Raw genomic sequence first — 13,579 nt, 5'->3', positions numbered from 1 at the left:
ATTCAATCAACAATTTTTTCACTGATAGTTGTCCTATCACAGCTAATGATAACCATATGAATTCACCTGCCAATCTTGTGAAACTACCAATATTTAATGGCTTTCCATTTGAAGGTTCCAATATTTGTCAAGACGATTAGGCACTTCTATTTTTGTTGATGGTTATGCCAGGTCCTCACAACCTCGAAAAAATCCATGGGCAACTTCAAACTAGGGTTTTTGAAATTAGGGTTTCTATGCTTGAATCCTCAGGTTTCTCAATTACACCGAGTGAAAACCCCTCCTTTTAGATTCATCAAGTTGATCATCCTCCATATCATGATAAGGTTTCTGATTGGATTGAAGGATCTTATTTGGCAGTTTCCTTTGCTAAAAGTCAACATATTGCCTGACTTATGTTGGATTAAGGGTTAAGCATGAATGGACATATGTCATGGATGGATGACTATAAATTTCATGTTTGTGATTCTGTTTACTAGGATTGGGTTACAATTTTCCTTGAACGGTATTTTTTGGCACATTTTCCTGTAAGTATAAATGGTTTTATTATTGTTGTGCATTTTTAATAGATGAGCATTTTGACTTTTGCACAATTCTTTTTACAAATTCTAATAGTTTTCATATTTGATTTTGTAGGCCAGGAACTGTTATGGTGGCTACATTGGAAGTTTGATTTCACATGACCCAAACTCCTCTCTGGCTAAATTAGGGTTTAGGGTTTAGACTAGTTAGGTTTTAGGGTTTTCTTATTAATTTTCTAATTAGGGTTTGATTTATGGTTTAGATACACCTTGTTGTGTTTTCTTTTTCATAGGTGATTATTTTTTGTATGCCATTAGGAATTTAATCTTGCACTCATATCCTTGCATTGTGCATGATATTCATGAAAGCTTTGCATATGAATTGAATTGGTCTTTTAATTGCAGTTGGATGATTTATTCCATGCTTTGCACTAATTCATATCTACTTTACTACATAATGCATTTGTCTTTGAGCATATCACACACTGGTGGTTGACCTAACCACTCATTGACCCTTATGTTGCATACAACTGTGTGAGCCTTCTTGAACCTGGATCCTTCGATCCTTTGATACTACAATTATTTATCTCACACCCGTTTGCACAAACTCAAACCTAAAGGAAGATTTCTTGGCCTCCTCTCCCATTTTGAAAACCTGGAAGAGCTTCCCTAGTCACCTTGCCCTAAAACCCTAGCCCTAATAATTGTGTGCAATTGTAATGGTTACTCCAATAGGTAGCTTCTCCTAAAACCAGTGATCAAAGTTATATCCTGGATATATCTCCTACCAGTCTAACTTATTAACAAGGAAAATAAGAACAGATTGATTGTGGGGAACCCTAATCAATTTGAAGGACCTATACTAAAAACCTAAACCTTGTGCTCAATGTGGTCTTGAATGTTTCAATGACTTGTTTTCATTATTCACTTGTTAAATGGAGATGAGATGCAGAATCTTGGCATGAGGGAAAACCTAATTCAAAATATATTTTAGTTTTTGTAAAAAAGAAACAACCTCTCTTGCTCGTAAAACAATTCAGGATCCCTCATCCACCTTGGCACAATGAACGCCCTATAATAAGTGCAAATGCACACATGAAAGAAAATGAAATTAAATAAAGGGAAAAGGATCGAGAAAGGATTCCCGCGTAGAGAGGTAATACAACAAATCTACATGGTACTAACCAGGTTCGCTAGAAGCAGAGAAACGTATGATATTTATTGAAGTGACTCCATCGGCGGTACTGTCCAAGCCTACTGGCAGCAGAGCAACACCAAAAAATTATTTTAAAAATTCTGAATACAATAATTCCTCTGCCTCGTTCTTTGCATCATCATCGAATACTGGCATGTGGGAAATTATAATTGGGTGTTTACTAACTAGCAAAAACCTAATTGAGACACAAAGGGAAGGTATATCAGCAAAGGCCAAGGCAACGCAAGAGGTACCCATATCGACTGTTCAATATTCCCTTGCATCATTATCCAAACTCAAACTATTATAGGGATGTTGACAGAGATACTGGATTCTACCAGTGGTTCACCAATTTTTGTAGCCGCTACAACACCACCCATAATGTTTGGGCATATCCAAAATTATGGGTACCCCACTGCTTGCCCCAGTCTACTAGGGTTCTGATAAGGCCTTCAATCAGTTTCTCTCCCAGTGATATTTCCTATAAAACTCCATTGATGCACCCGCTCACACTTTACACACCACATCCCCACACCATGATTTACTTAATTATGAAACCTATGATTGCATTAGGGTTTGGGGTGTGTTTCTTGAAGGAGCATTGAGAGCCCCATGACTTCGAAAGCTATCCTCCTATAGTGTACATTGTCAATTAATGGAGGCACTGTGTGTGGACATACATGAATTCAAGTGAGATTTCATTATGTTGTCCATATTAGGGTTTTAGAGAAACCCTAAATTGTCAAAAGAGAGGTTGCATTCTCACTTTCATTGTCCAAGCATCTTGGTGAGAATCATTGTGTATCATATTACCCTAGATTCATGATTGGTTCCCCATCTCAACATGTGCATTATGGTTTGTGAGAGTTATAACTTTCCCTTGCATCCTTCTAACACTAGCCTCATGTGATTGAAGAACTGAGGATGCATGTTAACAAGTACTTCCAGACACTTACTCTATAAGTACATCATTACCATAGGCAGCACATAATATTAAAGTCACTTACAATTAGTGCCTCCTGGAAATTCCTAAATTTGAAATTGGTTTCCAAATTGAAACGTGATATGCTCAACCCCTGCAATTTATAACATTTAAATTTGGATTATTGTGGTTCATTCTCCTTGAGTAAATTATTATTATTTACTTACTATTATTTTTTTGCTCCCATGACCTCACATTAAGAGTATCACTTTGGTAAACTAACTTGTTGTTTCACCTTCTTTTCAAGAAATTGAGTAAATATGGTTTGGATGCACATTGAATTAGGCAACACTGGAATTAAATAAAACTTTGACATTGACATCAATCCAACGTTGGAAGAATGGAGGGTTTGGGAGTATTGTAAACACAACATACAAAGTGGCCAAGGAAATGAATGTATGCATAAGTTAATGAAGAAATTGAAAACTTTAGAAATACTATGATGCAATCATAAAAGAATATCCTTTTGACAATGGATATCGATGGTAGCTCATTATAAAAGGCGTTATGTTGGCTTATATGGGCCTGACCTAGGTTTAGAAGAGTTATTTAGCCAAACAAATCCCGCAGCTACCGGCCCTTTCGGCAACAGCCCGCGGAGCGCGGATTGATGTCTCACCCGAGGTAGTAGGGGAGGGTGCTAGAACAAGGTTTCTACACCCTTGGGATGTCTAGATGTGGTCTGGAGGCTTCGCACACCATTCTATAGGCTCGCGCTGCCCTACTTCCATGCAGATCCAAAACAAGGCTAATACTAATTATTAATTACTTGATCAGGTATTATAAATCAGATCTACTTAGCAGGGTATTTAAGCAAACATTTATCACATTTAACCAGTTCGCGCACTCTGAATAAACTCAGATTCACATAGATTCATAACATAAGCAGATGTACATAGATCAAACAGTTATATTAACCATACAAAAAGCTAGATCCATGATAATTCATATTTAACACAGAATTTCAGAAGTAACTTATCTTTATTTCCACTTTATCACCAATACATCCAGATTTGCCCTACGCACTCAGCTGCGGGGGTCCGCGCACACAGCTACAGACTCTACCAGGCCTCTATGCACACAGCTACAGAGCCTCTATCCACTACCCACTACCCTCGATTTGGACTTACAGATGCTCCAAAACTCCTTAGCTCATAAACCCATTACAATTCAGATTATCCATCAACAAAAACTAACTCAAACTAATCATCGAGCCTCGCTCTATTTATACATTTCCCTGGACCGCGATCCATGGGCGGGCCGACTCAATTTACATTTATTTACATTATTTTAGGGCGGACTACCCATTGGCTTGACTTATTACAAATCACGCTCCCCGCATCCCGGGGAGTCTTTACCCTATCTTACCCAAAATTTCAGGCTTTCACTCCCCATGACCGTTACATGGGGCTTCTACTACCCAATAGTCCCCCAACACAATCATCGTGACTCATCCCGAGTCACTCAGCTGGTGTGGCCATCTTTGCGCGGAGGTCAGTTAGCAGCCTCTGTGCTTCGCTCATACTGGAAGCAACCTCTTTCGTCATTCTTTGTATCTGTTCCACGCGTGTCACCGACACATTAGTCTCTATCCCTACTGGCTCCATGGTGGCATATTCTGTCTACATGTGTGCTACCTTGCGCTCGATGGTGGTCGAGACTGCAAATTCCTCATCCAGCCATGGATGGAGATGAGCATTAATCATCACTTCCTTCTATTTGCTGGCGTCGGTTTGGATTTTCAGGTCCTGGGCCTCCCTTATTTTTGCCAAGTGTTGCATAATAGCCATGGTCTACATGGTTCCTTTGACCGCATCGTAGGCCTGCTAGACCTCCCTGGCCTCGGTTTCTAGTCATTGAAGTGTTGGATCCTCCTGGATGGAGGTGAGCGTAACAATCAACTAGGTTAACAAGTTGGTACATTCCTTCATCGAATGTGTGAGCATCTTGTGCCCAAAGGTAATGATGTTTCTGCGCTGCTCGGTGACCTTTGGGGGTGTCGATGGTGGAACCTATAGTTTTAAATCCTCGATCTACAAACTGAGCTCCAACTGCATCTGCATGGCCTCCTACTTTGCTTGACAGAACCTAGTAGCGAATTTGCATATCCGTGTCTCAATAGGCAGCTTAGCCCCAATCTCTAGCTCAGGGGCACTCGAACAGGCTTTTGCTACTAACTGCTCCACCTGTTGCTTCTGTGTGACTACTTCATCCCATTGGAGGTGCAGTTGTTCTATATTAATTTTCTATTCTTGGGGTACCTATTCGGCATGGCCTTCTTTGGCACAGAGCTCCATTGTAGCGCTATCTTGGAGTTGTTGCAAACTTTCTCACGGTAGGGCAGCCACGTTTAGTCCTAGCCCTGTAAGCCGTCCTAGCACAACTCGGTCCTCCGCATTTGTGGTGATCAATGCTCCTGCTAGAATCGCGATGGAATGAGCCATTTGGGCCTTCAGCAATGGTTCAGTGGCTGTTATACCGGAAACCCCCTGAGTAGCGCTGGTGCCCATTGGCGCAATCCTTATCCCAAGTTCCTGTAGCTGTGTACGGAGTTCCCCCAACACAATCTGCTGCTCTGACATGGCCTCGTTGACTACATCCTGAGTGGCGTCCCGAACGATGTTTTCTATGTCATTTAGGTCGCCCTCAGTTAAGGTGGTCACTTTGCTGTCCATTTTAGACACCTTGGCCTTATTTTGTAGCTTCGGCCATTCGGTTGGCACTGCTCGTTTCAAGGGCGCACCCCTGGGGGTTGAGGTTGGTTCTTCCGCAACCGTCTTAGTGGGTGTCGTCTGACTGGTGTTTTCCTCTGTCGATGCAGCCCCTCCCAGTGGTGTCTTTCTTGTTGTCATCTACGCTACCTCTCAGTCTACCCGCACCCCCGCAGCATACTGTTCATTCCAATTTTGTTGTGCGGCGTGCTTAGCTTCGTCCTTTTGCTTCCGGATAGCATTCTCATTGCGTCCTACTACCTCGGCTCTGCGCCATGCCGGTGGCTAGGTATCCAACACTGCGTTAATAGCTTCATCAATGGCAATAAAAGGGAGTGAGGTCCATGTGTGGTCAGGGTCCTTGCACGCCCTGATGTAGACACAGTGCATGTCTACTTTAAACTCGGCAATATGCTTCACGCTTTCATAGATTTCGTTGGACAGGCAGGGTTGCTCATTGATCCATTGTCACACATTCACATCCATTAGTATCCAGAAGATCTTGATGCTCTGGATTCGTGCAGTATCCCTTATCGCCTTGAGGATTGCTTCCCGATAATGTTTTGGCAATTCCTAAAACTAAGGAATTTCTTCTAGTTGCTTATCATTCTCTTGTGCTTGGCTTGGACCCAGCGCATCTTCTGGGTGGAAAGGTAAAACGGGGTTGTGTGACCCTTGCCATGATTATATATGACTTCAAATTTAAAATTAGTCATTCGCCCTTGTTATGGCTCATAAATGCGATTTTGGCAGTTACTCCTACACCTTAATTGCTCGCCGCCCACTCCAATGTGTCTTAATTGGGTCATCATATCATGAATAGTACCTGCAACGGTCACTTTCCATTCTTTCCCCGTGACCGTGGAGCCCCAGGTAGACAGGTGCGTGTCCTGCATGTGATCGAGCTTGCGCGCTTCGGCCATGTCGCATAGCTTTTCAGCAGCTTGTTTTATAGTCTTGCGCCCTCTTTCAACTACTTGGGCCACTAGGACTAGGCCTCCTATGGATAGTCAGGTGGGCGCACCCATTGTGTGGATCTTCCGTTTCCCGACTAGCCCAGGTTACGGGCACCCTTTGCGTTCCCTTGATTTTGATAGCGGGTTGAGGTCCGCGCGTCCTTGTACTCTAGTGTGTAATCGCAACCAAGCTAGCGGGGTCGCGGCTTGGCATAGCAGTGTAGGAGAGCCAGCCCTGTCTGATCCCTTCACTAGTTCCTTTGCGTAGCCCGTGTGGGTTACTTCAAACTGTAGCTTATCAATTTCTGCATCCAGTCGCGCACTTTGTTCGCGAAGTCGGGCCCCTATTTCTTCTAACTTATGCAGCTGTATTTGGCAACACCAAACAGCTACCTAGAGCTGCTGAATCCTTTCGCAAATGTTTTCAGAGGCAAGATGGACTGTAGAGGTACTGATTTGTCCAGTCGCGAAGAGAACTCCTTGCCCGACCCCGCAAGCCCTCGTTCCGCTCCGATCTGGTGGGGTTGATGGTCGCATGATGTGCACTCATACTCATCATTATTGATGGGTGACTGGCTTGTACCATCGTGGCTACCGCGCATGTCCTCCAATCCATACTTGGATCTGCCTTCTACACCTTAGCTTCTACACCCTCCATCTAGGTGTGTGCGGTGCATCTTCTGTCGCACCAGGCTATTCCTATGTTACGATTAAGGTGCCAAAGCTAATGAGTTGTTACTTATTCATTGCGTCATTCTCTATTGACCATTGTCTTTCTTCTATGGTCATGCATCACAATGATCGAGTCATCATATGACAGTTAAGTGTTGTGACTTCCTGCAATCGGTTCTGCCATCGCTCAGTCTCCTCATCTGAATCTGTTGTGTAGGTGCTATTGCAGTCCCATGACATTCTTCCATTGTCTGTGGGATACCCCCGATCCTGCTCTTACACTGTTATTTGATAGATGCAGTCCAATTCGTCATCGCTCTCCTCGTTGCGAATCAGTTCGGTGTAGCGCTCTCCTTCACCTGGGTCCAATAGGACTATTACCCGCAGTGCCTTCTTTTCGAGCGTCATTTTCTGTCTCTTTAAATTGATGATCCCATTCATTTCTGCAGCCCAATCGATTCCGAGCAATGCAGGGTAAGGATTACTGTCATCAACAATTTCTATTACCTCAAAGTCGGTCTGCTTACTTACGCTTTCAAGGTCCACGGTCACCCCTTGTCGTCGACCCATCGGTAAGATCTTTTGTTGGTTGGCCATTCTTAGTTGAATTGGGGACCATTGCAGCACGGGCTTGTCCATGCATTCCCACGTTTGTTTAGGCAACATGTTCGCATCCGAGCCTAAGTCCAGAATGACCTGATCCATCTCGTATTCACCTATTTGCGCTATTAGTTGCATTTCTCGTCCCGTGCGTAGAGCATGTCTTCCTATTTTCTGGACTATGCACGGCTCGCCCAATCCGGTGCACCTAGTGATCAGCTCATGTAGTCCTTTAACGGCTTTACTATCATGCAACAACTTCATGCAGGTTTCTAGAAAGGTAGTTATCATGGAGGGATCCATTCCTGGCTCACTTTGATCCCTCCAACCTGGAGGAGAAACTTCCATGAAGCTCTTCGGAGCTTCCTCAGACGTCCTCTTCCCTTGTTCCTGCTTAGAGTCCAGTTCTTTTGTAGGGGCGCCGGGCTCGTTTCTGTCTTCTACAAGCTCTTTCTATGCATCACCTCTTGTGGTGGCGCCACTTATTAAGACCATGTTTATGATGGGGTTCGCTTCGCGTGGTTCCAATCGCATCATCTGAACATTCTGAGTTGGTGTAGGTGGTAACACGCCCCTCTAACACATCTGGGCAATCAACGTCAAACAATCTACCATTTCATGATCAAACTGCTCGCAATATGGGCAAGAGATCCTAGTCGGATTAGTGCAGTCATGCGCGTACTGTCCTAGCCCTCCACAGTTATAACAAATCAACTGTTTGCGGCCCCGCCTGGGCCCCATTCCTCTTCCTTGGCCACATCCTTTAAATCCTCCGTGTGGCCCTATGGCTAACTCGAAACCTCATGCTTCAGTCTGCACTTGGTAGGCCAAAGTTCTTTCCATTATTAAATCATATCTTCAACACATTCGCTCATCGTGACCCACTGATCGACAAAAGTTGCAATACAACTGCTGTGGAGTCTGGGTGTATTTTTGTAATAGGTGGCAGTTATCTGTTGCATGTTTTCCACCCTCTTGACAAATTTCACACCAGAGCGCAAGTGCGGCACTTGGTCCTACTTGTACTTCCACTTTTAATGGCATCGAGCCTCCTCTCACCAGATAGTTCGCGAAGACGGGGCAGTGGTCCTTATCATGCCCTTGACTTTTGCATTTAATACAACCTAGCTTCGCACACGCCTCCGGTCGGGGTACCTTTTCTTGCTTCAAGATTTGCATTTCTAAACTCAGTTTTGTAGTTGTGCATGGATTTGCTGAACTCCCAACCTTGGATTTGGTATTGGGGTTTCATGCAACCTCATTGTTGTCTCTAGCGCCTCAGCTTGGGTTGAGATCTTTTGTTGTGACAGAGCCATCCTCAAGGGTGGTGTCAATGATGCCACAAACCACGTGCATTGTTGTGCATCCATCAATGTCATGTTAGCCTCATGAATGGTGCTTTTTAACCTTTGGTCCAGATCCCATAGAGTTTCACTAGGCAAAATTGGGATCTCCTTGAACCCAATAACCGATTGTGTTTTCAATTTTGGTCGGCCAAATTCTTTGTTTAATGCGTTCTGGATTGTTGTTATTCCCTCGTTCGGATGATCGGCTGAATATTTTATGTACCACGTCAACGCATGGTCCTACAGTGCACTAACTAGGGTAGCCTTTTTGATGTTTTCATATGTTATGCCTTGAGCATCCCATGCAGACCTTATCACAAACCAGAACCGGCCTGGTTCCTCATTTCCTTCAACCTTAAACATTGGTAGCTTGACTGTGCTCACCATCCCAATTTTTGGCGGTGGTGGGGGCATGAGGGTGGTGTTGGCATGGATGGGTTAGATGTAGGTGAAGCAGGTGGCAGTGTGGATGGAGGTGGTATCAGTGGGAAGCATTCCTTAATCAAACATACTACACTTCTTGGTGAGAACCTCGTGAGCTCCTCCTCGCTCTCCCATGAGATAGAAATCAAAGGACTATTCTCTACTTCTCCCATTCCTCGATAGCCTCTTCTGCTTTGCATTACTCCAGACATCAATATATGCGCATAGTCTGTTTTTCACACAACAATATCTTAATCCAAGTATTCAATGATTTGATATACTTACCTCGTGGTCCTTGAAGAAATCGCCTTTTTTCTTGACTATAGCTCACAGTTGTATCTATCACGAACTTAGTGATAAATCCTCCTATTACCCGATCCAGCCAATGATCTGCTACGCACGCGATTTTATCTTCGATGGCTTCTAGCCTGTGCAGCAGTTCCGAAGTCCACACAATAGGCTGATCTAATCTACACCTTCCCATGCTGTCAGCTAACCTCGCGATCCACTCGTAAAGCTCTACCAGAAATGTCGTGAAGAAGACCTGGTGAATATCCGTGTATATATAGTGGTCTAACCAATCTTCCTCCGATATCTGTGGGTTTCTGTTTTACTGAACTCTGAACTCATGGAACGGAACCATTTGTTGGCTTATATGGGCCAGACCTAGGTTCAGAAGAGTTATTTAGCCAAACAAATCCTATAGCTATCGGCCCTTTCGGCAATAGCCCATAGAGCGCAGACTAAGGTCTCACCCGAGGTAGCAGGGGAGGGTGCTGGAACCATGTTTCCACACCCTTGGGATGTCTAGATGTGGTCTGGAGGCTTCGTGCACCATTTTGCAGCCTCACGCTGCCCTGCTTCCACGCAGATCCGAAACAGGGCTAATACTAATTATTAATTACTTGATGAGGTATTATAAATCAGATCTACTTAACAGGGTCTTTAAGCAAACATTTATCAGATTTAACCAGTTCGCGCACTCTGAATAAACTAAGATTCACATAGATTCATAACATAAATAGATGTGCATAGATCAAATAGTTATATTAACCATACAAGAAGCCAGATCCGCGATAATTCAAATTTAACACAGAATTTCAGAAGCAACTTATCTTTATTTCCATTTTATCACCAATACATCCAGATCTGCCCTGCGCACTCAGCTGCAGGGGTCCATGCACACAGTTGCAAACTCTACCAGACCTCTACACACATAGCTGCAGAGCCTCTATCCACTACCCACTACTCTCGACTCGGACTTACAGAAACTCCAAAACTCCTTAGCTCATAAACCGATTACAATTCAAATTATCCATCAACAAAAACTAACTCAAACTAATCATAGAGCCTCGCTCTATTTATACATTTCCCTAGACCGCGATCCATGGGTGGGCTGACTCAACTTACATTTATTTACATTATTTTAGGGCAAACTACCCATTGACTTGACTTACTACAAATCGCACTCCGCGCATCCCGCGGAGTCTTTACCCTATCTTTACCCAAAATTTCAGGTTTTCACGCCCCATGACTGTTACGCAGGGCTTTTGCTACCCAACATGTTCAAGACCACAAATACTTATTTTAAATCAAGAAATTGTTCTTTTAATGCAACATGATATCCAAAGGGGCATTTTATAAAGCTCCAAGATGTTAGGCATCGCATACAGTGGAGCTATCTCGAAAGGATTCTTTGTAAGGATGACATTTGTCAAGGACCAATTCAAATGTCCACCGAAAGGGAGTTCATGGGATTCACATTATATACTATTGACTATGCTCTCATTACACCAACGGATCCTGTTAATTTACACATGTTACTAGGACCATATTATATGGTGAAGTGTCATGTATAGTTTTAAGGCGTTCAAAAATATATTTGGTTTTGAGTACATGACAATGCATTAAAGACTACACGTAGCTCAAACGCTTGGAGTTGACCCCACATTAGCTAACAAAATTATTATTGCTAGATACATTGATGGGAAACTCGATTATGGAATGTATTGTACCATGTGTTGGTTTCTTATACATACTAAAAGGGATGATTACGTCTATGAATTGTTTGGGATGATAATTTGAAGGGAATTATACTCTTGGTAGTAATCAAAGTTGAATATTTGCAATGATGTTGAGTATCATCCCATAAAATCGCAACAATTGGGGTCTTCCCATGTCGCACTTCCAAAAGAGACCTTCCACAAATCACAGTCCCTCGATGCAACCAGTCCAGAGATCACAATTAAGGAAGCTCCCAAACCATGTGACTTGCACTACTTGGAAACCCTGTAACCTCCACCAGTCGCAGTTCAGAAGCCTGATCTTCTCCAGAAGATACGACCCTCCATAAGTCACAGTTTCATGATGCAACCAGTCACAAGATCACAACTGAGAGAGGCAGTCATCCACAGCACCTAATCTCTCCTACAACTTAGTGACCTTCTTTTGCTGTGAATTTCCTCACCAAAAAATACTAAAGCTCTTCTAATCAATCACATCTTTCAGGCTTGAATACAAATCGAGAGTCTTAGATATTAACGCAAGTAATGATCATGGTATTAATGTTGTACACACAAGGATAAAGATTTTGCAGCAACGAAAATGGCTTTTGGAAATACTAACAGTGGTTAGATTTGTCCACCATTCAAATGTATCATCTTATATGAGGCATGCTCCATGAAAGAAAATGTTCAAAGCGCCTTGCATCGTACGAAGGAGACATATTCCGAAGTTACAAGGTTTTGTTTCCTTTTTCAAAGAGGAAGGAGTTTATCTTCATTCAAATGCCTTGAGAATGTTGAGTTATATTTCTAAAGGTGAGCTTTGATGAGCTAACATGTATTTTCAAAGTGATGCTCGCTTGTATGGATCATTGTTTTAAGAATGCGGAACTGGTCAATTTGATTTAGCGCAAAATGAAGTTTTAGACATCTTAGTTGAGGAATAGCCATCATCCCAAATCTTCTCAATTGTACGACATGGTAGTTCAAGCTATAGATAATTCTAATGAGACAAAGGCTCAAATAAGCCAGACATTAGTCTAGGCTGATAAATGCCTTATTGACAGAGACGATGAATACCTACAGTTGGTTGATGTAGCCAGCAATACAATGTGCTCCTTGTGATGTACTTTGAAATCCTCTGTTACTAGTTGCTGAGTCACAACCTCAAGAAGCAATTGCAAGTGCGATCTTTGGTCAAATGCGACCATGCAACCTCCACAAGGTGTAGTTACTTGACACGACCAGTCAGAGGGTCACATGCTTATGAGCTAACAAACCTCGTGACCTCCCAAAGTCTATGACTTTGTGACTTCCCCTTCCCTTGAATTGGTGAAATGTGACCTACACTAATTTGTCCACACTATGACCTAATTCCTTGGTCAGTGAGAGACTTGCATTCAAAGCCACATTTGTGATCTGCAGCCAATGCAACATGCCCAATTCTAATTGCATTCTGTCTCTTAGTCAGGTGATGAGGCATGATCGAATAAGTTATGTCTTATGGTTGCATATTATTATGCTCTTCGTCATCCCATTAAACAACACTATCAAGTCCTAGAGGGATGGTGCAAAGAAAAGGATGATTAATGGATAAGAAGTGGTGTTGAGTGTTTTTCATACATAAAACATTGAAAAGTGATGTGCCAAAATCCAAGTTATGGGCAATGCCTTACATTGGATCAATATATGTAACAAAAAATTCAACGATTGTTCCAATGGTGATGTGGTAATGTACTCAAAGGAAAGGGGAAGCCAAAGCATCAAACAATACCATCACAACAATCGAAAATGGTATATTATAAATGAGCATGTATGTGATAAAGGGCATTGTCCAAAAGGTCATTTTCTTGTATATGGATTATTTAAAAGGCTGAAATCTTTCGCCCTAGTTGATAAAGAACCTTTTGAATCAGGCCACAGACCCTACACAGTCTGCACATGCAATATAACACTATAGCATAGCAACATACCATATAGGGTTCTAAACAAACAATATTCATTTTAATGTGTTTCCTTCAATTAGTTGATTGTATTTCTAGTATCATTCTTTGGCTATAAATATGTCTGGCCAATGTTATTCTCCTACAGGTAGAGACAAGGGATGAGATTGTTGATCTGTGCTAAGAAGCCGAGACTTCTCACCGAATATATGTGGCTGCATAGAAAT

General features: G+C 42.6%; 1 pseudogene; it reads left to right on the top strand.

The window, feature by feature from the left end:
* The first annotated feature begins 7,796 nt into the window (after positions 1–7,796).
* Positions 7,797–12,534, top strand: LOC149207645 (replication factor C subunit 4 pseudogene; annotated as a pseudogene).
* The last annotated feature ends 1,045 nt before the right edge of the window (positions 12,535–13,579 follow it).

This window comes from Pinus tabuliformis, chromosome 1_2, assembly GCF_031772625.1.
Source record: "Pinus tabuliformis cultivar Carrire ecotype Pingquan chromosome 1_2, CPIR1, whole genome shotgun sequence".
Classification (NCBI taxonomy): domain Eukaryota; kingdom Viridiplantae; phylum Streptophyta; class Pinopsida; order Pinales; family Pinaceae; genus Pinus; species Pinus tabuliformis.
Note: the sequence above shows the minus strand (reverse complement) of the source record. Positions and strands in the feature narration are given on the sequence as shown.